Genomic DNA, 23,172 nt, shown 5'->3' on the forward strand with positions numbered 1-23,172 from the left:
TAGCCCAAAAGCTCAGTGCACATAAACCACTTTCAAAATGGCTGAAATAGCAAAATGGATAATCCGGGATGGATGTAAGTTAAATTTAGGGTAGATCTAGGTTAAAACAGTATATTGAACTTGTGTCCCAAATCCCCTTCAGATTCAAGTTAACTCACACTCCCTCAGTATCCCAAGATGCTTTGCACCTCCCCCACAACCATCTCCCCCTTTCCAGGGTAAGCAGGTTAGCCTTGGCCCAGGCCATCTGCTCCAACCAAGCATGGAGGCATGCCCTAGTGTCCCCCAACTTTTGATGTGGCTGCATTTCCAGAATCAAAAGTGAATGTCTGTTCACTTATTTATGAGTTCAATCTACACAGCTTTGACTAACCTGTGAAAATTGAACTGATTTAGCCCCAGGCTTTTTGACTGTCTGTAACTTAGCCATGGACACATTCATCCGGACACATTCATCCAGAGCAAAACAAATGGAATTGTTCTATTAAAGACACCTGACATGACATGTATTCCTCTTAGAGTAAAAACTGATAACTCATGAGCTGTGAAGCAAACTGAAGTAAAAAAGCCTCCTGACAACAGAAACTGACTCCACACTTAATAGCTAATTCAGCAAGTCAGTCAGTCAGTTTAGGAAAGCTTTTTTTAAAGGTGAAGCAGAGTTTTTATGTGGTTTTAGACCACAGAGAATGACAGAGGGGATATAGAAATAGCTGAAGTCTGTGGCCCAGGAATCCTGACTGCAAGGGAACTGCTGGCCCTTTGAAATATTATATTGAAGTCATATTCCAAAAATTAAGTTATTAATTAAACTCAAACATACCAAATATCTGCTTTTTCAGCTCAGGACTCTCAGATGAAATCATTCAGTAAGAGGGTAGGTGAGCCTACTAGTAACAGCCAGGCTGAGTGGAGAAAGGGAAAAAAAGAGTCCTGAGATGAAAGGAAATTAGGGTGAAATGCAAAATGAAGTCTCTGCTCCTGCCCAAATTCCGCAATGAGTTACATCACTGTAGACTCCTATGCCCATGTAACTGACCTCCCAAATGAGTAAGGAGCTTGTCTATGATAAACTTCAAATATAATATTTTATTTGCCATGGAAGAATTCTTATCATTTGCCTTACCCCTGTTTTGTAAACTTTCTTACCTACAAAACACCATCATATACTAACACTGAATAACAGTAACTAAAACCACAAAAATGTAATCTGGAACACTAGCCTACAGCTCTTTGTTTACCCCACTTTTTTTGTAAATGCAAAAATTTATATCATTATGTGACAGATAGAGGAAAAAAAACTAGTTTAATAAAATAGGCAAACAGTTAAATAACAAAATAACTACTGAGTTTCACACATGGTAGTATATTTAAAGTATTCTAATCCATGGAAAAGACCATCAAAAAAGTGGCAAGTTTTCCTTCACTCAAAGTTCTTAAATCAAGATCAATTGTCATCCTAAAAGATACACTCCAGCTGAACTACAAATTATTAAGCTAGATAAAGAAATTACTGGGTGAAATTCTATGGCCCATGCTGGGCTGGGGGCCAGGCTGGATAATCATAATTAGGGATATACTCAAGTCAAGGAGCCTGGGACTCACTGCGGCCTTGGGCTCCTATTCTGCGAGCAGATCACAGCCACCACCCCCACCCCCATGCCTCTGATTGACTGGGATGATCACCAGGTACAGGTGCTGCCACTGCCCCAACCCCCCCCTCCCCCCGCCCAGGCCCTGGCTTGTACAGGGGGAAAAATAAGCCCTCCTGATCCCATGTGGAGATGGGCTGCTGCCACCGTGCTGCCCTCCCCCCTGCCTGGCCCAACTCTACTCCCCCAGCCCCATTCCCACTGCCATTGCCTGGCCACACTGTCTCCCACCCTATCCCAGCCGTGCTGCGCCAAGTCCCATCCCTAATCCTCTGCAGTGCCTACTTATCAAAGGAAAAAAAAAAAAAAAAGCAAGACTGGGCCTGTCCCTGTCTGCTTGGGCTGCAGGGCTGAGAGGCTGCATGATGGCAGCCCTCTTTCCCCATCAACAGCTAAGACAGTGGGGGCAGCAGCCATCCTTGCTGCTGCCCAGAGGGGGAAAAAGGCTAAACCTTTTACTTTTACTTGGATTTCTGATTTTTGCAGAAAACGCCTGATTTCGCATTTTCAATGAAAATCAGCATTCCCAATTGGAATGATCCTTTCTGGCTTTGCTACCTACAAATTATATTATACATAAAATAGATGATGCCAGAAGTGTGATTACAACACATGCAGATACATCTGCACCCTGCATTGAAACCCGAAACACTGCATTTCCATTGCTATTGTTACCTGACCTAGTTTGATTAAAATTAAGTTGGATCTGCCTACCTGGGCTGCATTCATACTTTCGATTACATTACGGAACACACTTCAAGGAATACCTGAAATTATGACTGCAGTGGGAGTCATGACATGATGTTCAAAATAACAGATTGACATCTTATCTGCAGGATTGTGATGGCTTTGCACCATTTCCTTTTATACTATGATAAAAGGTGCCTAGATAATTCATCTTTCACCTAGGCCTACAGTTGAAAAGTTACCTTGTATCACTGGCAGTGATGAAGCTCGCACCATCACTGAGTTGTATATTATAACAGTAAGAAGAGAAAGTAAAGAACCAAAATAAATAATAACCTAAAAATAACATTAATATAAAACTTCATACAGTGGTCCTGATGCTGTAAGTATTTAACACACTTGGCTGCAGTCATGACTCAATGCTCAGGTGAGTGCAAGACAATAACTACAGAAACAGTTCTTGTACTCCTGTTGTCCTGACAAAATTCTTGTAATGAAAGATCAGACCCAAAGAGCTAAATGGACTAAAAATATTAAAATAAAAATTACACTTCAAAAAATGTTTAGCTTGATATTTTTGTGTGCCACAAAACAGTGCAAGAAGAAAATTCAAGAGTTCAAGAGCAGGGGTGGGCAAAATGCAGCTCACAGGCCACATGCGGCCTGCGAGGGCCCCTAAAAAAATTCAGAGAATTAATATTTATCTGCCCCTGGCTGCCTGTCATGTGGCCCTCAATGGCTTGCCAAAACTCAGTAAGCATCCCTCTGCCCAAAATAATTGCCCACCCCTGGTGTATAGGATCTCCCATCCAAGTCAAGTGTAGTTTTTGTAGCAATTTTAGAGAGGAAATAAGATATATGTACAATCAGAAGAATATAATATCCCTAAGTATTTATGGGAGGTTGAACATTAAAAATATGAGGAATTGTTACTTGGCATGCAATGGAGCTGTGGATGCAAATTATATAGAAGCACAAGACGACACAGGGCAGTGGTATACCATCAAAGGGTATTAACACCCACAATGCCAGAAATACACTGAGACATCTCTTACGAGAAATTAACAACCCAGACAGTTTTCTAGCATCTATGTGCATTTGAATATAGGCTGACATATTTCAAACCTTGTCACATCACATGCAAAAGAAAACTCAAACTCCTTCTTTCTGAAGCAAGAGTATTGCAAATATTCACCAAAGTTTTATTTATATATTAATGTATTCATATCTAGTTTCATAGTTTGTAGGGTCAGAAGGGACCTGAGCAGATCATCAAGTCTGACCCCCTGCCATGGCAGGAAAGAGTACTGGGGTCAAACGACCCCAGCAAGGTGTTCGTCTAGTCTCTTCTTAAAGACCCCCAGGGTAGGAGCCAGCACCACTTCACTTGGAAATTGGTTCCAGATCCTAGCTGCCCTGACAGTGAAGTAGCACCTCCTGATGTCTAGCCTGAATCTACCCTCTGCCAGCTTGTGACTGTTATTTCTAGTCACTCCGGGTAGTGCTCGGGGGAACAGGGACTCCCCCAATGTCTGCTGGTCCCCTCTGACTAGTTTGTAACAGGCCACTAGATCCCCTCTCAGCCTTCTCTTGTGGAGGCTGAACAGGTTCAGGTCCCATAGCCTCTCCTCATAGGGCCTGCCCTGCTGCCCCGATCATGCGAGTAGCCCTCCTCTGTAAGATCTAAATCTTGCATTTATGATAAATTTTGTTCCAGTAATAGATGATAATTTAACAGCAACTAGTTATATTATAATAGCATTTAATGGCCTCAATTGGGATTGAGTGTTATGCAAAGAATATTATTACTACCCTGAAGAGATGAGGCACCTACCATATAGAAACAACTGAACGAAGGTCAGATTAATCTGCATTAGTAATAGAAACATTCATTAGGACCCTATATATTTCAGGTTGGCAAGATTTTCAGTATTAATTGTGCAATTTTTACTGAAAATTTCTGCCAATCTGTAGGGGAATGCAATATATGATGCTGCTTACAATGATCTACAGACCCATTTTATCCTGGTGTGTTTTAACTACAGTAGTGACTTTATGCAAACTAGGCACCACTAGGGCATGGGCTGGTGCAGGTATTAATCAGTGCATGTAGAAATCATGTTTGTTAGCAGCATGAACCAAAGAAAGCTTCAGTAACAATCTGAAACATAGACCTTAGTGAAAAGCAGAACATAGATGACCTAAGCAAAAGCACTGGGCAAGTTAGGAGTACTAGCTTCTGGGCACTTCAGAAGACTATCAAAGGAAAACAATGGATAAGATTGGTATAAGACACCAAAACAGAACTCAGAGGCCATATCCAGCATGAGCATGTGCCTGTTGTGGCACCTCAAAGCACTTTGAGATGCTGCAGGAGGCACACTAGGAATGAAAAATGTTTTCCCACTGCATATTTGCAGTGGGGACTCTAATTCTGATACCAGGAAATCTTGGTATCAAAAAATAACACACTGAAAAAAAACCTGGCATGCCCTGAGGCAACTGAAGGCTGGGTCCTCTAGAGAGTGCCTCTATGGCTGACCCATGCTTCTTCTGCTCCAGCATGCTGCCTCAGTGTGCTGGGGCAAATAGGAGTGGGGCAAGGCTGCAGCGCTAGATTGACCCAGGCTCTGTCCCAGGTAAGCAGGGACATGAGTGGGGTGGGGGAGACTGTGAGAGAGGGGTGGGTCCCCCACCTGCAGCAGGGGCTGTTGGGGTACTCATGCCCACTCCTGGCAGAGACCCCAGCAGCTGCACATGGTGCCAGCCCAAACCTGCTGGTGTGTGCCCTCAAGGAGAAGCTCTGATTTTCCATGATAAAAAACCCAAAATCAAATATCAAAATGTATAGGTATTTAGAATTTACTTTATTATAGTGATTGAGGCACTGGCAGACTTCCAAATTGCTTTAAAATTGTAAATATATGAATACAACATTGTCGTCTACTTATACCTATATATATCACACCGGGTCCTGCCTGATGGGCCACAGAGGCCCCAGGGGGAGGGCAGCAGAACAGGGAGCCCTGAGTCCGAAATAGGCAGCCTGCATCTGCCCCTGCCCTGCACACATACTGATAGATAGATAGATAGATAGATAGATAGATAGATAGATATGGTGTTTCATTTTAATTGCAGAAAAATACAGATTTGGGTTTTTTAAATCAGAGAATTTGCAACATTTTTATCAGAGAATTGGCAATTTTTAAATAGAAAAGAACAGGATCCCCGCTCATCAATATGTTTACAAAGTACTTGCATATGTTTTTGCAATAGAGATGCTAATATATGCCACAGACACAAATGTCCTAAATGTCTCCTAGAAATGTCTTCTCCTGGGACTGGTGGCATATAGCAACTTAAATGTCAGAAAGAGCAGTAACAGACAGAATAGAGTTTTTTGCACTGAGATGAAATACAATTTATATGGTAATCTCCTAGAAATATATACACCTTTTCTTTCTTCATATTTCAGACTTAATTTTTAGATTGTGTTTTAACGTTTTACTTAAATTCATTAACAATATATTTGAAAAGAAAAACTGTATTTACTCGATTCTAATGTAAAATCCCTCCTGCCTGTTTATTATGAGGGGGAAAGCCCTCAACTTAGTATCGAGTATTAGGGCAGTAGTGGGGCAGGCAGTTGGTGTGGCTCAGGCTCCAGCCCCCACCTGGGGCCACAGACTGCCTACCTGCCTGCCCTCCCCCACTACCTCTTCACCCTGCCGTCTCTCCCCACCCTGTCTACAACCTCTTTTCCCCCATCTCCCCCTCCCACAAAGCCTTTGCTTCCCCTCTCTCTCCCCACTTTAATAACCTTGCACTGTGCTGGCAGGCCCTATCCATAATGGAATCTGCACAGCTGTTATGGAAATTGGGCTCAGGCTATGCTTCATATTCCCCAAGCTAGAATGGGGATGGAGTCTGCCAGTGAGGAGCATGGGTAAGGGGAAGAGGGGAAGTGGGAAGCAGAGGCTGGGGGGGAAGGGGCAGCAATAGGAAAAGAGGCAAAGGGGAAAGTGGGGTGTTCAGGCTGAAGGAGGGGGTAGGCAGGGGGCAGAGGTGGCAAGGGACCAGACACAAGCAGAAGGCAAGCTCCTTGACCTCCCTACACCACCTGCCTCCACACTGCCTGCTGCTCTACAGCAGTGGGAAGAATTAATTAAAGACAACCTTTCAAGAATTAGATTCTACACATGGAAAATTTAAAAAAATATACACATTTTCTGTGTATAAAATCTAATTATGGGGGGGCATCTTAAATTCAGGGTCACCTTAGATTCTGGGAAATATGGTGTAGGTGTGAGCGGATGTACATACATAAATATCAGCAATGTCAGGAAAGAAATATCCATGTAACAATTTATGAACTGGAGTCAAAGCTAATATACTGTATGAAGACATGTAATAGCAAATTTCCTTTACTAATATTCATTCAAAAAGTCACTAAATTGAACATTTTAAGTTGTTTTTCAAAAAAGTGAGCTTTAGCATTATTTTAAAATCATACACTGCATATTTTCCCCTTAGAAGTTGCACACAGCCATTTGAAAACTCTTGTAACTCTTGAAAGAGCTATACAATTCATTATGATTTTCTCCTGTCAACTGAACTACAGCATCCGCTCCTTCAGCTATAATTTTGTCATATAAACTCCTTAAAAATAAGGCACAATGTTTGTAACTTATTACTGTAAAGCGTTCAACCATATGTGCTACTTTATTCCTTAAGGTAACATTATATATGCCTGTAAATAATTATGGAATCTTTGTTATTTCCTGTACCTAACATATCAGTTTCATGTTATTTATGTGGTGTAAATCAATAGGTGAATGTTAGCATGTTTGTATCTCTTGAGTTGCAATTACGATGCCATCTAATCTTTGTCTCTGTGGATTGTTTACACTGTTATTCATGCTTATTCTGCAAGAAAGCAGCATTCCATTCCTCTCATTAAAATGTTACCAAGGCATTCTGCATGGTTATTGCAAAATCTGTGAATGCAAATCAAGTTACTTCTGATGAATCACAGAATCATAGAAAATTAGGGTTGGAAGGGACTTCGGGAGGTCATCTAGTTCAACCCCTGCTCAAAGCAGGGCCATCCCCAACTACATCATCCCAGCCAAGGCTTTGTCTTGCCTGGACTTAATGTCAAAGAATGGAGATTCCACTACCTCCCTTCTCAACCTGTTCCATTGCTTAACCATCCTCCTTAATCATTTTGTGGTCACTGATGCCCAAGTTGCCATCCACTTCTACAGTCCCCAATTCTCCCTGTTTGTGAGCAGCAGGTCAAGAAGAACATGACCCCTGGTTGGCCCCTTCAACACCTGCACCAGGAAGTTGCCCCCAACACTCTCCAAAAATTTCCTGGATTGCCTGTGCAAGTGCTGTATTGCCCTTCCACCTCTCCCCAGCAGATGTTAGGGTGATTGAAGTCCCCCGTGAGAACCAAGACCGGTGATCAGGAAACTTCCACTAGCTGTTTGAAAAAAGTTTCATCTGCCTCATTCTCCTGGTCTGGTGGTCTACAGCAGACACCCACCATGACATCACCCTTGCTGCTCTCCCCTCTGACCCTAACCAGCATGGTTTCATTAAGGGCAGGTCATGTCAGACCAGCCTGATTGCCTTTTATGATCAGGTCACAAAAGCCTTGAATGCAGGTGTTGCCGTGGATGTAGTCTTTCTGGACTTCAGCAAGGTCTTTGACACCGTCTCCCACCCCATCCTGATTAAAAAATTGGGTGACTGTGGCATTGATGTCTGCACAGTCAGATGGATTGCAGATTGGCTGAAGGGTCACACTCAGAGGGTGGCGGTGGATGGGTCATATTCGACCTGGGGAGAAGTGGGCAGCGGAGTCCCCCAGGGCTCGGTCCTTGGGCCTGCGCTGTTCAATCTCTTTATCAGTGATTTGGACGATGGGGTGAAAAGCACCCTGTTTAAATTTGCTGATGATACCAAAATTTGGGGTGAGGTGAGCACGCTAGTAGGGAGGGAAAGACTGCAGCAAGACTTGGATAGGTTGCAGGGGTGGACTAGCAAAAACAGGATGCACTTCAACACTGACAAGTGCAAGGTGCTGCACTTGGGCAGTAGTAACCAGCAGCACACTTATAAGATGGGAAACTCCTTTCTTGAGAGCACGGAGGCAGAAAGGGATCTTGGCGTCATTACTGACTCCAAGATGAACATGGACCGACAATGCGAGGTCACAGTTGGAAGGGCTAACCGGACCTTGTCGTGCATCCACAGATGCATCTCTAGCAGGGACAAGGAGGTGATCCTCCCCCTCTATGCAACACTGGTCAGGCCACAGCTGGAGTACTGTGTCCAGTTCTGTGTGCCCCACTTCAGGAGGGATGTGGACAACATTGAGAGGGTCCAGAGGAGGGCCACCCGCATGATCCTGAAACTACAGGGCAGACACTACAATAAGAGACTGTGGGACCTGAACTTGTTCAGCCTTCACAAGAGAAGGCTGAGGGGGGACCTGGTCACAGTCAATAAACTCATGAGGAAGGACCAGAAGGGTTTGGGAGAGACCTTGTTTCCCCTAGTGCTCCCTGGCATAACAAGGAATAAAGGCCACAAGTCGTTGGAGAGTAGGTTTACATTAGATATCCATAAGAACTAAGATCCATAAGAACTAAGATCCATAAGATCCACAGTTAGGGCGGCTAGGATCTGGAACCAACTTCCAAGGGAAGTGGTGCTGGCTCCTACCCTGGGGTCTTTAAGAGGAGGCTTGATGCCTACTTAGCTGGGATCATTTAATCCCAGTTTTTTCTCCTGCCCTGGCAGGGTGTTGGACTTGAAGATCTATAAGGTCCCTTCCGACCCTAATTATATGACTCTATGATTCTATGAACCCAGACAGTTTTGACAGGCCTATCTCCAGTTTCATACTGGAGCTCTGAGCATCATACAGTTCTTTTACCTAAAGTGCAACTCCTTCTCCCCTGATTGTCCTTCTTGAACTTTAAGCAAAAGTAAACAGTACTGGATTATTGATTTATACAATAGTATAAGTGTATGTTTTTAGCCTGCAAGTCGAAGTTGACTCCAAAGTACTCTTCAGAGAATGCTCATCAAGTATTTTCTAATCTAGAGACAGAGCAGACCTCTTTGGCTTCTCAGACACCATTATTAAAGGTAAAGACATAGAAAAAGCATGGGAAGGAATGAAATATTACAGAAAGGGTTATTAAGTGACTCAGTCAAGGAGAACTTCCAGATATCTAAGAGATATCGAAATATCACAGTCATAAAACACAGCACTAAAAACAGGAGAGATGGAAAGCTAAAAGTATAATCATGATCACTAAGAAAACATATACATTATACTGAAAAATAAAGACAGATAAAATAATTCTGCATCTAGTTCTGAGGGGAGGCTCAGGAACTGGAAACTCTTTTTAAAATGGCTTTAAGACCAGTACTCCATATTTGCTATTCTCTAGTCAAGAGATTTCAGAGATCACAGTAAGAATACGTAAATACCATTAAATATTACTACTAGTAATGCTCTGATTTTTTTGATAATTCTTTAAGAATTAAGGTGTTTGCTTCCTGACTCTGATGATTTCAATGCCTATAGGTTATTTATTTGGTTACAGTACATAGATAAAACACTTGAATTACTCTGTCATTGATACAACGTCATAATTGTCATATGCTTCCATGGAATTCAGTGAAGCTCAATTCCACCTTCGTGAACTCTGTTCAATGCACACACATGAAAGTGAATGCAGGTCTAGGAAGTTGGGAGGAAGATATTGATGAGGAAAATGAGCCTAATCTGGATATCTGTGGTCCCATATTGGTCAGTCAACTGTAAGATGCAAGGAAACATGTGAGAGGGGATTCATTTTGCACTTTTATCTAGGCTCAGATAAAAGAAACTTGGCCAGTTGTTTGCTTCATTAATGTGTCTGTCAACTGTAAACTCTAGCTAGCAGAATGGCTACAGAAGACTGGACAGGAACTGGCAGATGTTGGCTAAAAGGACATGGTTGGGTGGCACAATGCTTCTGCAGCAGCCCTAATCAAGTACGCATCACAATAACTGAACCATGAATATCACAATAAACACTGCTCTTGAACATCAAAGGGGTTGGATGCCTGATTTAGTAGCCCTCACAAATGGGCTCTCAGTCCAGTCTATAACACTGCTTACAAAGACAATCTGGGGAAACTACATATTATGTTGAACTATCAAAACTTCCCCTGGTTACTGATAGGGTTACCTGAGAGAAGCTTGAATATAAATAATGTCAGCAGGTAAAAAACATCCACTACAGGGGGTTGCCCCAAGCCATATACCATTAATGATCAAAAAAGCCATACACCTGCATCAATGTTTTAAAAATGTGTTCATTCTCATTCTTTTAATATGTATTGGTTCATTGATCACAGTTTGTAAAATAACTTGCCCTTTCTGTTACAACTAGCAATTTCTAACTAAGGATTTATTAATCTACAGGTGTTAGGATGATATGAAAGCCTTCATGTGAGTACTGCAGATGCACAGGGAGATTCCTATTCCTCCCTGCACTGTGATAGGGAAAATACAACAGCCTCCAAGCTCCAGAACTCCACTCCCCCAGGGGCTGTGAGAAGCCATGCAGGAACTACTGAGAGTGGAGAAAAAGACATTACTTTAGCACAGAAGTGTACCAATACATCAGTCCAATATCAGACCAGCAGCGATATAAAGAAAATTGGCTGTATTGGAAATCAGCCCAACGCAACTGATAATTTAGCTAATAAAAGCCAGCGCGCGCGCACAGCCGTAGCCACAGCACAGCACTCAGGCGGCGAGGAGCAGAGTCCAGCAGCTTGGAGAGCTGCCTCCAGCTGGTAAGTCCATTGTAGTGGGTGGGGGCAGATCAACCACTGGAAGGGGCAGAGGCGGGGGAGGCACAAGATAGAGCCATGGCTCATTAGGGTCTGGCTCCCACTGCTGCACATACCCTATGAGGGCATGGGGAGGAGTGTGCCCCCTGGAGCTGTGTGGGGCAGGCAGGTGGGCTGCAGCTGTAGGCTGGGGCTGGAGCTGCACTGGGCTCTTCTTGCCAGGGACTGGGCTCAGGTTGGGAGCTATGGAGCAGGCTGTGGCCACCCCAAATTTCACCATAGCTCCCTCCTGGCTACACCACCACCACATTCCAGTGCAGCCCCAGCTCTTCCCAGGCTCAACCCCCACTTCCCTCCACATACCAGAAAGAGCCAGGGATACAGCAGGCACACGGTGGTGGTGGCGCTGGGAGGGAGCTATGGTGAAATTTGGGATAGCTGCATCCCCCTCCATAGCCCCCAGCAAGAAGAGCTCAGTGCAGCCCCGGCCCCAGCCCACAGCTGCAGCCCACCTACCTGCCCTGCACAGATCCAGGGGCATACATCCTCCCCGTGCCCTCCCACGGTGCACACAGCGGCAGGAGCCACGCGCCCCGAATGAACCATGGCTCCATCTTGCACCCCTCCACCCTGGCTGGGCAGCACCTGCCCCTGTCTCTGCCCCATCCCTCACTATGGGGGGGTAGTTACTTGCACCCCCATGCATCTTCCCTCCCCCTCCCCTTCCACCACAATGGACTTACCAACTGGAGGCAGCTCTCCAGGCTGTATCAGAAATCAGCTTGGTATCAAATGATATGACTCTTTAAAAATTGGATGGCCATATCAGTCCCCAAAATCTCTATCAGTGCACCCTTACTTTAGCAATAGAAATAGGAGAAGGGAAAACCCAGTGAAAGCCCCTGCCCCACTAGCCCAGCTTGGAGACACAGAGAAGGAAACAGTTCACTGAAAAAAAGCAGAATCAGGGCAGGCCCGGAAACCTTGGCCCTAACAGACTGCCAACTGCACCTTGTTGCCAGAAGTGGCAAGCTGCTTTTAATTAAACTATAAAAATTATTTTCTGTCTGCTGACTGTCTCTTCTGAATCATTCCCTCATGATCTTTCCAAAACCAGTCTCCCACCCTGGTCCTCTTCAACCTTTACCTTCCTTTCTTTTTTCTTTCTTTCTTTTTTTGAAGAAATAAAAATGGAAGAAAAGGAAAGTTCATATCTATGCAGCCCACAAGGTAGAACCCTGGACCAGACATGAAAAACTATTTCACCTGAGGAATTTGGATGGAACTGAGTTTAACCCCAAAGGCCCTCTTCTTCTGTGCCAATTATTTCTCTCTAGCAGAAGTGAAAATGGAAATAGAAATTCTTGTTACATTGTTACATACAGTGTTCTTGGAATTCTTCCTGAATTGCAGTTGGTCATCAACCTTGAACCTCATCCTCCTTAAACTCTATTCCATAAATGCACAGACCCTAGGGAATCAACTGAAGTAATTTGTGAAGAAAATTCCTTGTCTGCATACTGTTGCCGTTCCATTTGTCTGTGCCCCCATGATAGCACAAGACTTGTGCTGCTGTATCAAGAAATTCCTCTTCTGATAGCTGTTCCTGAACGCCCACTGAGGAGTTTCACAGTGCATACAGGGAAGCCACTCAAGTTTCTGCAGACCTGAGCTGAGACTTTACAGGATATATGCACAACTCTCAGCAATTTGTAACACCACAGATGCAAGTTGAACCTAAATCTGGCAAAAGTTTTGCCAACCCTGCCTCTTCTCTCCCAATTCATGGAGCCAAAATGAATCAAAGCAAAGATAGCCCATCAAATTCATATGAATACAATGTCTCCCCATTTCTACCCCCATGCATGAACCATGACTCCAATAATGTCATATAGGTAGAAGGAGACACGGTTCTAAGAGGTTTGGGAATAGGAATTTACTGAATTATTGTTTGAGCACTCACATATTACCCCTGACAATGAACCAAATTATACTATACTTGAGTACAGTTCATGAATTAGGTTACCATAACCAAAGGGAGTGTTTCATGACCTGTTAAAAGACTGCTTTGCATTCATATGATTCTGAAAAGCAAGCAAGCAGAGAAGTGAAAACAAAAAGTGCAAAGACAGGTTAACTCCTAATTCAATACATACATGCTGTGAAGTCTGTTAACCAAATGTTTCCATGAATGCTACATTCATGATTTATAGTACAAATTTCTAAGGATACTCAAATTAGGCAGTCACCTCTTTCAAGAAAGAGATCAGGTTGTGTATATGGAGTCAAATTAGAAATGGACTTCATTTGCAGTCTATCTTTCCCAATAAATCAACTAAAGAGATTTATTATTCCGTTTTCCCCCACAGAATATCCCTGTCAATTTTTAAAATGTTCAACATTGACACAGTTGTGTTGTGAACGAAAAAGCAGGTAGTGAAGCAGAAAGCCCCCTTCATACATTTCCCTGGTGAAGACTGATATAACAGAAGCCCCTTCTTGCCTGCAACCTCCCCCCACACCATTTTATGCATTTGTTTTTCCTTCTAAGTATTGGCAGAAACCTAGCACACTCATTGCATTGGTGTGGAAAGGCTCCGAGCAAGTCAAAAAGCTGAAGTGGCTTTCTACAGGAGAAACCTACATACTACATCTACTTATCAATTAAGCTCAGTGTCATTAAAGAAAACAAAAGAACTAAAATATCCATTTCAAAGACTGTAAATATATCCTGGCGCAAATCTAACTCACTCACTGTCCCCAGTAGCCTTTGATCCTCTTAACCTCACATTGCATTTTTATGTATTTCTCACAGTGCGTTTTTATATTTCATCTGTCTCATCTTTACCATGGCATTTTGTATTTTACATTTTATATTTCTAAATCCCTAAGAAATGTACTTCCTGTAGAATAAAGTTACACCCTGGACCATTGTTAAAAACTGCCTTGAAATTGTAATTGTAAAGTGATAAGATCTGCTATATTGGGCTGGTCCCTGAGTGAATGACAAACCAAGAATGCACAGTATGGATGACAAACCAAGAACCTCAGACTGTTAATTGACAATAGCCTAGCCAGAGGAACTTACCATTACAACATTCTAGAAGCCATTGTAGGCTAATCAAGCCAAATAACTGTTTCCTGGAACTGAACACCCACCCTATTGACTATTCCTGTAACCCATGACAATACAGCCATTGAGTCAATCAAGTCAAGGGTGGACTCCCAAAACTACACCATGGGGTGGAACCCTCAGTGTTACTATGACTGACAGCTGTCATGCGCTACTCAAGACCCACATGGGACAGTGACCTCCAGATTGGGCAGCCAAGATGATGCTGGGGGATCACACAAATCTGCCAGAAAAGAGATAAAAGGCAGTGAAGTGTGATCCTCAGGGATGCCCTCTCATCCAGCACCTGACCTACCAAGACAGAAGTACAAGCAGCTAATCCTCTTCTGGAGAAAACATTGCCTCGAAGGAAGCTGACCATCGACAGCAGACTCCAGGGCCTCGGATAGGTAGATATACTGACACCAGTGCTCTCACAATCACTACAGCAGCTACTATACACTTTAGTACGTGTTTAAATGACATGGGTTTGATTGAGTGAGTGTGCATGCGCACACTAAGGTGACCAGTACTCCTCATCACTCAAAGTTTGCATTTTTGATTTTATTGGTAACTTCACATCCTGTACAATAAATTAGAATGTATTATGATCCTGAGAGTTGGTCCTTAGTAGCCAACCTTATTTGGTGGAGAATGTGGGTTAATTCTCCACCAGATAAGAATTATAAAAGGTTATTGATGGGTGTGTGTGCTAATTGCTGTGACACCACATATAACTTACTCCAGAGTGGAGTGGGCATACCAGAGGATGGTCAGGAACATATAGAACTCACCCAATGAGGTGCACATATTCCAGGGAAGGGATTTGGTTATAGAACTCCTGCAGGACAGGGTTATAGTCCATCAGGATTCTTGAGGCTTAGGATCTGAGGTCTCAGAATATGTTTAGGAAAATATCTCTGTTCAGCAAGAATTCCCCTTAGGCTAGAGCAGAGGACCATGAGGCCAAGTGGGTGAAAAAGGAGGAGGTATCTGAAGGCAGGCCCTTTCCAGCAGAAATGCTTGTAAGATAGTGTTGTCTTCAGGCTTTTGAGATTTTGTGTCTTGAGCTTTGAGGTTTCTGAGATTTTGAGTTTTTCAGCTCTGAGTTTTTGAATTTTGAGATTATTGCTGCTTTTAAGCTAGTGTTTGGTGTAAGACACTGGTTTTTTTGTTTGTTGTGAAGAGCTAGTATAGTCCAGTCCAAGTAGAAAGGGTTGCAATCTACTATTCAGGGGCCCAACCCAGATCCCACAGTCGAGAGAGGACAGGACTAACTAATGAGAGTTACTAGGAAACAGAAACAACCATCACAGATGGCTACTAAGATGTTTAAGCAGCTACTTGTCAGTACATATTACAGAGAAAGCTGAAATAATGCCTAAGGGTTAAAGGTAACTTTTAGGAGTTGGGGAACAAGGGTAGCAACTTAGTTTTCTGTCTTGCCTCTTTTGTGCCAGATTCTGGGACATGAGGGAGACCCAGTATTTAAAAAGTGCTGGGTCTGGACAGGTCAAAAGCCATTATAATTGAAACTGCCCCCCACAGCTGGTGCCTATATTGTTACAGCCCTATTTGAGGGAGTTAAAAGCAAAATTCACTAGCCAAGATGTACGGTTCACTCATTCAAAGTTTGTTTCCTTACATAGAGAGATTCAGAAAGCAAGGAGCTGTGATAAAAAGAGGAAAAGGAAAAAGACAGAAGGAAGTGAGAAAATAGGCTGTGAGGCAGCTGTTACAGAGAGATGTGGAAAGTGTTTAGAAAGAGAGGACAGAATAAGAGATTAACAGAATTTGAATGCTAAAGCTGGTTGGAGGAAAGAATAATAATGACATTTTCAGAATGACTACTTTAGAGCAGGGAGTAACAGCCTAAGAAGTGGGCTCTACTGCAGAGGTTGTTGAGGTGCAAAACAGAGAGTGCAAGCAGTGTTCTGTGTTTCCTCTGTGCCTGTGTTGCAAGGCAAAAAGTGCTAGAAGTGTAGAGGTGTAAGGTATGTCCAGAAAGAGTGTGGATATAATATAGGTATCCTAGAAAGAAAAGTGTCACCATCTGTTAAGGTCTTTCTAGGATTGAGTGAATAATAGGGTTAATCCAGACAATTTAATGAAGTCATTTCCTAAAGTTTGGGAAGAGAAAAAGGTTAAAATGTGACATGTATCTTAACTGAGGGACCAACCACTCCCCCACCAATGCAGTGTAAATATTCACTAGAAACTGAAATAGGATTATAGCTCATAGTAAGAGTTTGTTAAGTCAGGAAGTTATAGCACAAATGCTTAGTGTTTGAGACTCCCTGATTTAGTCTGTTCTGAAAGGCAAAGTACCCTGCAATTATAGCAGCTATAGTAGGAGGGTTAAAATGGTTTTCAGTAGTAAATTTGGCTAATGCAGGTTTTATTTAAGTTTGTTTTGTTTTCTATCTCCTTGGTATAAAAGTGCTGGTATAATTTTAAATGTATATTCAGGGAACAACAGTATTGTTTTACTCCAAGTATCCTAAAGATTTCACAATGCCCAGCAAAAAGAACATGGAAAAAGCTTTCTAAGTAAAAATTCTGAGGGAGAAATTGTCTCTCTAAAGGAAAAACTCATCTTTAAAATGACAACTTGGCTTAATTGTAACAAGGGTACTGGCATTCCTCCATCTCACATTCACAGCAACAGGAAGGCTCCACTGAGCAATTAATTTTGGGAGCCCTCTTGTTAAATGAATCACCTGACCCTCAAGGAACAGAGTAAACAGTCTTCTCTATTCCGCCAGCCACCCTTCTTGGCTAGCAGGAAGGAACAGCTCTGAGCCACTGGAAAATACACATCGGACAGGCTGGCCCACCCTGATGTTGAGGCAGGAAAAGGCCAGAAAAGTCCTTGACTTATGATGGCCACCCTCCTGTAGGTAAATGCTCCACCTTTTCTGTATAGAAGAGAAGCACCCCAAGAATGGCAATGATGTGTGCCCTGCCACTGCACATGTCAGCATTGTACATTTGTAAATATGAATAACAAGCCACTGCGAAGAGTTTTCCTTGGCAGCTTTGTGTGCATTTGTTTCCTTTTGCAGAAACCACAGTATAATCTCAATCCAGTAGCAAAGGTGACTGGTAGACCATGAGGCCTCATTACCATCAACAGCATCTTCCTTGTCTAAGCCATGGCAAAAATTACCCCCCAGGAATGACCCCAGGACCCCCAAAGAGCCCCAGCCTTCCCACAGGTAAGCAGGGGCCCATGGTGGCCCCTGACATAGCCAGCTGGGAGGTGGCTGAGTGGAGGCGAGGAGGGTCACACCCCTGCCCGGCTCCTACTTGGCGCAGCCCTCAAGGAAGGTGTGCGACCGGACTACTGGCACATAAGCCAAGTTGGGGGGGGGCCACTTACATGTAATCTCCTTCGGTGGGGGGGGGGACCCCCCTTCACCTGCTGAGAGCAGCATGGCACCGCCTGGCCCTTCTGTGCATGCGTGCAGTTTGGAAAGGGCCTGGCAATGGCAGCTCCAGAGCGAGACATGCGACTGAAAGCCCGCTGCACCCCTGTGAGCCAAGGGACCCCTAGGAGTGACCACAGGACCCCCAACGAGCCCCAGCATGTCCTAAGCTAAGCAGGAGTTTATGGTGAGAGGGACGTAGCCAGCTGGGAGGTGGATGAATGGAGCTGAGGAGGGTCATGCCGCCCACTCCCAGCTCCTACTTTGCCCAGCTACCCAGGGAACTGCGTGACTGGAGCCTCATGAACAGGCCATGCAAACAGGTGTGCTTCTGGGCCCAGCACGCAAGTTAGCGTGGCAGTTTGCACAGGAGGGTGAGTGGAAGGGCCCGAGGGCCTGCCAGTGATTCCCCCAGAGAAGGCAGTCCCAGCCATAGCCAGCTTACTAGCGGCACCATGCATTTGGGCATGCACCGCACCCCGAGGGTCCCCTCAGAGTCTGTGGCCTCCCACTCTGGCGCCTCGGAGGACTCCACCCAGGGAGAGCCCATGGTTCCAGGCTCCATGCACACAGAGGCTCTGGCTCTCAGCTGCAGCGACTGCCTGACACTTTTTCAGGCTCTGGGGTCCGGGCGCATGGCCACCTCCCCTTGTGAGGTCTGCTCCCTTTTGGGGTCTCTGCTGCAGTAGCTGGAGGAGCTTCAGGCTGCAGTCCAGAGACTGCGTGCCATCAGGGATGGTGAGCGGGAGATAGACTCCTACTGCCAGGCCCTTCTCCCTCTAAAGGCAGAGGGCAGACCACGAGCACCTTCCAGGACAAGGGAGGACATGGGGACCCCCCCATTCCATCCAGTCAAGAGGCTGGACCAAGGTGGTCAAGGGCCCCAAGGCCTGCCGCACCAAGGTCCCCACCCGACTGGAGCTTTGCAACAGGTATGAACCTCTTGCGGCCCCAGCAGAGTTTGCCAAGCTTCCAGTTCCTGCAGGCAATGCAGGCTCAACTGTAGCTACTGCCCCCTCTCTCCCAAAGACAAAATGCAAAGTGTTTGTCATGGGAGACTCCGTCCTGAGGGGGACTGAGGCGGCAATCTGCTGCCCTGACCCCATAGCTCAGGAAGTCTGTTGCGTCCTGGGAGCCTGAATCTGAGACATTGCAGAGAAGATCCCTAAGTTTCTCTAGCCTACTAAGCACTACCATATGCTCCTTATCCATATGGGCACAAATGATGGAGCTCAGAGCAATCCTAGCTGAGTCATGAAGCACTACAGGGATTTGGCAGCAAGCCTTAAGGGTTGGGGGCACAAGTGACGTTTTTCTCAATCCTCCCAGTTTCTGGCTATGGCCTGAGGACGGAGAGGAGGATCAAGGTAGTAAACCAAAGACTGCAGCACTGGTGTCATTGGAAAGGCTTTGACTTCCATGACCACAGTCCATTTTTTGGTGAGAAAGGCAGTGAGCTGCTGGGAAGGATGGCCTCCACCTCTCTCTTTTGGGGAGGAGGCTCTTCTCAGCAAGACTGGCTGACCTGCTCCACCAGGCTTTAAACTAAGCCAGCCACTGCTGGCCTGCTGAGCAACCATTGCAAATCCAGCAGGCCAAGGCACTTAAGAGAGCACACCCCTGCCCCAGCCCTGGAATGATCTCTAGGCAAGGCATGGGCACCCAAAGGGACACTTGCATGCCTGTACACAAATGCAAGGAGCTTGGGGAATACACAGAAGGAACTTGTCCTCCCATTTAACACAAATAATTACGATGTCATAAGGATAACAGAGACCTGGTAGGACTCCACCCATGACTGGGCCACAGGTATAGACAGCTATAACTTATACAGGAGGGATCAAGTGGACAAAAGGGGCAAGGGTGTAGCTCTCTATGTCAAGGAAAGCTACACATACCTGCAAGCCGACATTGGCTCTCATCGTAGATGACTGGAGACCCCCTGGGTTAAAGTCCATGGGGAACACGGCACAGGGGACACAATGGTGGGAGTCTACTACAGACCTCCTACCCAGGATCAAGAGCTTGAGCAGGAGTTCACCAGGGAATTGGCTAAGGCCAGATGCTCCTGGTGCATGGTTGTCATGGGAGACTTCAACTACTCAGACGTCTCATGGGAAGAGCGCTCGGCCAAATCCAAATGGTTGCTAAGCTTGCTCTCGTGTGTGGATAATCTCTATATGATGCAAGAAGTCTATGGGCCGATGAGAGATAAAGCGCTACTCAACCTGGTACTGGCACCGGGGGATGACTTAATCAGCAACCTAATAATCAAAGGGAAGCTGTGTGACAGAGACCAAGAGCTGATCACCTACACCATCTGCCATAAAGCTGGCAAGTCAGTCATCAATACAGAAGTCCTCAATTTCAGGAAAGCTGACTTTGACAAGCTCAAGACGCTTGTCAGTGAGGCCCTATAGGACCATAACCCAAAGAGGAGGGGAGTTCAGGATGAGTGGTTGCTCCTCAAGAGAGCAGTCCTGGATACACAAGCAAAGTCTATTCCATCTCAGAGGAAAGGCAGCAAAAGGGCACAGCAGCCCTCTTGGCTCTCCAAGGAACTAGCAGACCTCTTGCATCTAAAAAGAAAGACCTACAAAGGATGGAGGAATGGATCCACCTCCAAGGAGGAATACTCTGCACTGGTCTGGACTTGCAGGGAGTGAACTAGGAAAGCCAAGGCTGTGATGGAACTGCAACTAGCTACACGCATCAAGGACAAAAAAAAGTCCTTTTTTAAGATATGTGGGGAGCCGGAGGAAAAGCAAGAGCAACATTAGACCCCTCTTAAACCAGATGGGACAACTGACGACTGACACCCAGGAAAAAGCCAACTTGCTACATAGGTACTTTTCATCGGTTTTTCACCAGTCCCATGGGACACCTCTGCCCATTATGGGACAGAGAGGCCCGGGTGAGGGAAATTCCTTAGGCTCCATCAATGCTGACCTTCTGAAGGAACACCTTGAAAGGTTAAATACCTCAAGTCAGCTGGCCCTGACAGTTTACAACCCAGGGTACACAAAGAGCTAACAAGCATCATAGCTCAGTCCCTGCCATGGATCTTTGAGAACTCCTGGTGCTCTGGTGAAGTCCCCAAAAACTGGGAGAAGGCCAATGTGGTGCCTATCTTCAAGAAAGGGAGGAAAGTGGATCTGGCTAACTACAGGCCCATCAGACTGACCTCTATCCAGGGGGAAGTCTTAGAAAAGATTATCAAAGAGGCCATTCTTAACAGACTGGCTGATGGCAACATTCTGAGGGATAGCCAGCATGGGTTTGTTGCGGGTAGGTTTTGCTTGACCAATCTTATTTCCTTTTACGACCAGGTGACCAATCAGCTGGAAAAGGGAGAAGAGATTGTTGTAATATATCTTGCCTTTGATCTGGTATCCCACGATCACCTCTTAGCAAAACTGGCTAACTGCGGCCTTGGCCTCACCATGATCCACTGCCTGGGGAATTGGTTCCGTGGTAGGACCCCAGAGGGTGGTGACTGATGGAAATCAATCATCATGGTGTGCTGTGACCAGTGGGGTCCCTCAAGCCTCTGTCCTTGGGCCTATTATTTGACATCTTCATTAATGATGCGGGCATTGGTATGAGAAGCGGACTCACCAAGTTTGCCGATTACACCAAACTCTGGGGTAGTGTTTGCACCTGAGAACAGGAGGGTGATCCAGGCTGACCTTGACAGGGTTAGGAAATGGAAGGATGAGAATCTGATGGTGTTTAACACCGAAAAATGCAAGTTTCTCCACCTTGGGAAGAAAAACCTGCAGTATGCTTATAGGCTTGGCAGTGCTACACTGGCTAGCACTATGGATGAAAAGGACTTGGGGGTCCCTTTCCACAAGATGAACCTGAGCCATCAATGTGATGCTGCAGCTAGTAAAGAGAGCAAAACACTGAATTGTATCCATAGATGCTTCTCAAGCAAATCCCAGGACGTCAGTCTCCTCTTGTACTTGGCCTTGGTGAAGCCACAACTGGAATACTGCGTCCAGTTCTGGGCTTGTCGCTGGAAGGTGTTGTAAGGCTTCAGCCCCTTTCTTGTTGGTGCCTTCCTCCCTAGCAACGTCAGGGTAAGACTGCACCCTGGGGCCACCCAAATGGGTCTGAGCACTACCCCTACTCGCCTGCCACGACTTCGATGTTGATAGATGGGGAGACAGCTCCCTGTAGGTGGTCCAGGAGGGGGTGTGGCCCTGGTCTTTCTTCATCGGGCTCCAAAACTCTCCTTTACCTCATCCTTACCACATCCACAGCCTGGGAGGGCTCTGCTCCCTGTAATCTTCCCTAGGATGATCTCTTCTCACCCTCAAGGCTTGCCCCGAGCAGGGTCAGGCATGTTCGGCCGTCAATTGCTCCCAAATCGATCCCTTATCTTTGGACCAACCCGCGGATAACTAAACATCCCTCAGCCTGGGGTAACGATAACTTAGAAGGTTCTTCACTCAAGGCAAAGATGTTCAGCTTCTGCCGATAGAATACATGGGACTCCGGCTCCCCAGGGCCCCTCTGCCTCCCTGGGATGGGAGAATGTATTTTTGTCTGTCTCTCCGGTTACTTTTCCCAGGGACCAGCAGGCTAGGAGTTAATTACTCCTGTTCCCACCACCTGGTGGGACTCGCCCCTTCCCCACCAGGCTCTGGGCCAGTCGCTGCCTGTTGCTCCCTCTTCACCTGGCTGCCCTCAGGGTTTTGTCATAGCTTGCCGCACTTCTCTGCCTGTAGCTGAATGCTCTGGAGCAGCCTGGTCTTTGCTTGTGATTGTGGGAATGACCTTCTTCTCCCCGCCATGCCCCTCCAGCAAATTTTGGCTCCCAGAGCCCAGACCTATAGTTTTTCCCCAACAGACTTCCCTGGCTGACGCTGGGGCTTCTTGCCCCATGCCAGGCTCCGCCGCTCCTACCAGGCTCCACCACCTGTCTCCCCCTGCCAGCGTTCTGCTCTTTCCTATTCAGCGCCACCACCCATCTCACTCCGTCGGTGTCTTCCTTCTCTCCCTCTGGGCAGCTGGGCATCTCCACAACTACCTTTTTAACAGCTCAAGCTGCTTTCAGGCCCCACCCCCAGGGTCACTGATCTGCAGGCTCAGGCAGCTGCGTAACTGAGCCTGCACTGGTGTTTCCTCACAGCTGCAGCTTGTCCCAGTCCCTGCGGTGAGTACTGGCACTCATCGGGTGGGGTCCCCGGGCATGTTGGGAGGGGGGATTCTACCTCCCCTCCCACAGGGTTCCACAATTCAAAAAGGATGTGGTGAAGCTTGAGAGAGTGCAGAGGAGAGCCTGCAGAACGTGCATGATCAGAGGTCAGTAAAACAGACCTTATGATGAGGGGCTGAGAGCCATGGGACTCTTCAGCCTGGAAAAGCGCAGGCTCAGGGGTGATCTGGTGGCCACCTATAAGTTTATCAAGGGTGC

This window comes from Crocodylus siamensis, chromosome 7 (assembly GCF_052110815.1).
Source record: "Crocodylus siamensis isolate JL-2025a chromosome 7, ASM5211081v1, whole genome shotgun sequence".
Lineage (NCBI taxonomy): Eukaryota > Metazoa > Chordata > Crocodylia > Crocodylidae > Crocodylus > Crocodylus siamensis.